Raw genomic sequence first — 4352 nt, 5'->3', positions numbered from 1 at the left:
CACACGGGATCATCGGACCTTACTTTTTCGAAAATGAACAGAGGAACACAGTGACTGTCACTTTGGATCAGTATATTGGGCTGTTACAATATTTTGTTGCATGCACCTGCATTGAACAATTTTCCACAACTTCACGAAACTTTTTTCACGGGATAACGTGACATCAAACACTGCAGAGCAATCAATGGAAGCTGTGCGAAAATTGATCGGTAACTGTGTCATCTCAAGATTCAGTGACAGTCCCTGGCCTCCAAGATCACCAAATTTGTCCGTTTATGATTTTTTCTTCTAGGGCTACCTGAAGAGTCAGGTCTACACGACACAACACGAACAAAGAATTCAAGACGAAATTTGTGGTATCCCAGCTGAAATGTTACAGCGAGCAATGGAAAACCTCCAAGATCACCAAATTTGTCCGTTTATGATTTTTTCTTCTAGGGTTACCTGAAGAGTCAGGTCTACACGACACAACACGAACAAAGAATTCAAGACGAAATTTGTGGTATCCCAGCTGAAATGTTACAGCGAGCAATGGAGAACCTCAACAGCAGATTGGAAGAATGCATACGTATAGGAAAACGCCATCTACAGGTCGCAATTTTCAAACACTGATAATTTTGTTTACTGTCTCTTAAAAAGTAAGTTGTTGTGGTTCAATTGCTGTCAATACATATATACATACATACATACATACATACATACATACATACATACATACATACATACATACATACATACATACATACATACATACATATACCAAAGGCTTTTTTCCCCTTACAGGGTGGAGGGTAGCCAAAAAGAATAAGGCATAGAAACCACTCTCACCCATTCCATTCCCCACACATTCCACTCCCCTCCATCCTCCTCCCTCCTCCCTCCATCTTATCTTGGCACCTCCCGGATGACGGGTCATCCCAGCCCTGGGTCAGAAGAAGTGTCGCAAATACAGAATATCCACAGCAAAGCCGCTTTATAAATTCGGCGACCCCCCCCCCTCTGTCCCTTCATGCAGAAAAAGAGAAGACGGGGAGAAATTCCTTTGGGCTGCGTATTTTTTTTCATACATACTTCCTCATCCCCTACCCCCACCCCTCATGCATCACAGCATCATCCATACACAACCTTTCTCCATTCACCCCTATCTTCTGTCCTCTCCCGTCATTTCTCCACAGACATTCCTCTATTTTTAATGCCCCTTTCACCTCATCCATCCATCTCCTCCTAGGACGCCCCCTCATGTTCACTCCTTCCCCCTCTGCCTTCCACACCTCTTTTACTAGTCTTTCTTCACTCATTCTTTCCATGTGTCCAAACCATCCTAATACCCTTTCCACCCCTGTTCTCTTCCTCACCTCCTTATTTCTCACTCTGTCTAACCTCCACCCTTACTCCTCCCTTTCCTGCTACATTCGTACCCAAGTATCTAAAACCATCCACTTCCTCCACCCATATCATACTTCTCAGACATTTCATCTCAAACACATTCAAACTCCTTCTCTCTTCCTCTCTTATGTTCCATGTTTCTGCCCTGCTCAGTGCTGTTGGCACAATCATTTCTTCATATAACCTCCTCTTAGCATCCATTCCCAGATATCTATTTTTCATTACACTTTTTAATCCACCAAGGCATTTACTCGCTTCTCTCGATCTACATTCTACCTCCAGCCCCACTCCTCTCTTTCCTGCTACATTCGTACCCAAGTATCTAAAACTATCCATTTTCTCCAGTCTCTCACCCTTAATATTCACTTCTAGCCTGCTGTCACTCTCTTCCCTTGTACATCTCATCACCTTACTTTTGCCCACATTTATCCTCAGCTTCCTTCTTTCACAAACCTCAAACTCTGTAACTAACTTCCTCAATCCCTCCTCTGATCCTGCTACAAGCGAAGTGTCGTCAGCAAACAACAACTGGCTTATCTCCTACTTTTCTCCATTTTCTTTAACCATCTCCAACCCCTGACCCATTACCTTTGCATTTACCTTTCGCACCACCGCATCCATGTATAGATTGAACAGCCAAGGCGACATAACACATCCCAGACGAAGTCCCAACTTTACCTCAAACCATTTACTCTCTCCATTTCTAATCCTAGCACAAGCTCTACTACTCTCGTAAAAACTCTTGCCTGCTCTTAACAGCTTTCCTCCTATCCCATATATCTGCAGTACCTCCCACAGTGCCTTCCTGTCTACCCTGTCGTAAGCCTTTTCCAGCAGGGTTGCGGAGTCGTAGTCGGAGTCGGAGTCGGACTCGGAGGGAGTCGGAGGTTTTAGCTGGGAGTCGGAGGTTTTAGCTGGGAGTCGGAGTCGGAGTCGGAGTCGAATTTCTAAGAGTACTAGGAGTCGGAGTCGGAATCGGAGTCGAATTTTTTTTATCCGACTCAGACTCCTTAAGTCCAATAATATTATTTTTCTAACATGGTTTCCTTGTTTGGTTTTACCAGTTGCACAACTTAGCAGTTTTTGTATGGTTTTGCTTTTGTTTTTGGAGGCAATAGTGAGTGTGTGCAGTGTATATGTACACTAAGTGGTCTCTCCAGATGGAAACAAAAAACAATCCATCAATAAGAAAAAAAATACACAATACTGACAAACTATCGTTGTCAGTCTGGGTAGAAGTGTTTGTGGTCATGTATTTGTAGTTGTTTCCTGTAAGGAGAGTGAAACTATATATATACTGTATATATATATATATATATATATATATATATATATATATATATATATATATACATCATATTTTGTACTATACAGCAATGCTTCTACTTCAACATAAATAAACATCAATTCGTGCTGCCACCATGTGACGGCATTGTGTGCTACTAGTACTAACTAATGTAAGCAAACAACAGCTGCAGATTCTGCCTGAAGCAGTGTCTCCCAGTGAATTTACTTTTCCTTCATTTTCGGTAGTTTGATCACATTTTCCTTTAATAGAAATATGCTAGATTATGATAAAGCTACTTCAGAATATGAAAATCATACATTTATCAAAGAAATTTAGTGGTTTCAAATATACGAAATAGAAACAGGCTACTGATCATGGTTACTAGTGAATACGATAGGCCTACAAGTGAAGCAATGGAAAATAGAAATCAGAGTAAAGAAAATCACGAATCATTTTAATCTAATTTAAAACTGATTATGTTATAAAGACAATTGCAAATTAGGCCTAAGTGTACCAGATATTTATGCTTTAACCCATAACCATAATTCTATCTATCTATATAAAAAGGCTTTTTCCCCCTTATCAGTCAAAAGGCATAAACCCACTCCCACCCATCATCCCTTCCACCCTACATCTTAGCTCCTCGTGGACGACGGGTCATCCCTGCATCCCGCCCACCACCCTAGGTCAGAAGCAATGCAGCAGGAAACAGCACATCCACAGCAAGGCCGCTTCACTTAATTGGCGACCCCCCTCTCCGTCCCCTTACATAGAAAATGGAGGACGGGGAGAAGTCCCTTCAGGCTGCGTCAAAGTATCATTCACACTTTCCCACTCCCCAAACCCCCCCATCCTCCCATCCCTTCCCTTTCTTTTCATCACAGTATCATCTATACACAGCCCTTCTCCACTCATCCTTATCGTCTTCCACCTCCCTTCCCTGCTCCACCGACATTCCCCTCTTGCTCAACGCCCCTGTCACTCCATCCATTCATCTCATCCTCGGTCGTCCACTCAAATTCCCTCCCTTCATCTCTGCCTTCCATACCCCTTTCACCAGTCTTCCTTCATCCATTCTTTCCATGTGTCCAAACTATCCTAATAGTCTTTTATCAGCCCTCTCAGCCAACTCCTTTTTCACCCCGGCTCTCCTTCTCACTTCCTCGTTTCTCACTCTATCCAACCTTGTAACCCTCACCATACTTTTCAGGCATTTCATCTCAAACACATTTAAACTCTTCCTCTCTGCCTCTCACAAATTCCATGTCTCTGCCCCACACAGCACTGTCGGCACAATCACCCCTTCATACAATCTCCTCTTTGCACTAATTCCCAAATGTCTATTTCTCATTACTTTTTTAAATCCCCCAAGGCATTTATTTGCTTCTCTCAATCTACAGCTTACCTCTACCTCTACTCCTCCCTTTGCAGCCACATATGACCCCAAGTACCTAAAACTATCCACTTCCTCCAGCCTCTCCCCTTTAAGACTTACTTCCAACTCTCCATCATACTCTCCTCTTGTACACCTCATCACCTTACTTTTACCCATATTCACCTTCAGCTTTTTCCTATCACACACCCTCCTAAACTCATTCACTAACTCTCCCAATGCCTCCTCTGACCCTGCCACAAGTGCAATGTCATCAGCAAACAACAACTGACTTACCTCGCACTT

The sequence above is a fragment of the Oratosquilla oratoria genome, unplaced genomic scaffold, assembly GCF_046742065.1.
Source record: "Oratosquilla oratoria isolate Oo_2021 unplaced genomic scaffold, ASM4674206v1 SCAFFOLD245, whole genome shotgun sequence".
In the NCBI taxonomy this organism is placed as follows: domain Eukaryota; kingdom Metazoa; phylum Arthropoda; class Malacostraca; order Stomatopoda; family Squillidae; genus Oratosquilla; species Oratosquilla oratoria.
The sequence above is the reverse complement of the archived record's forward strand: the minus strand, read 5'-3'. Positions refer to the sequence as shown.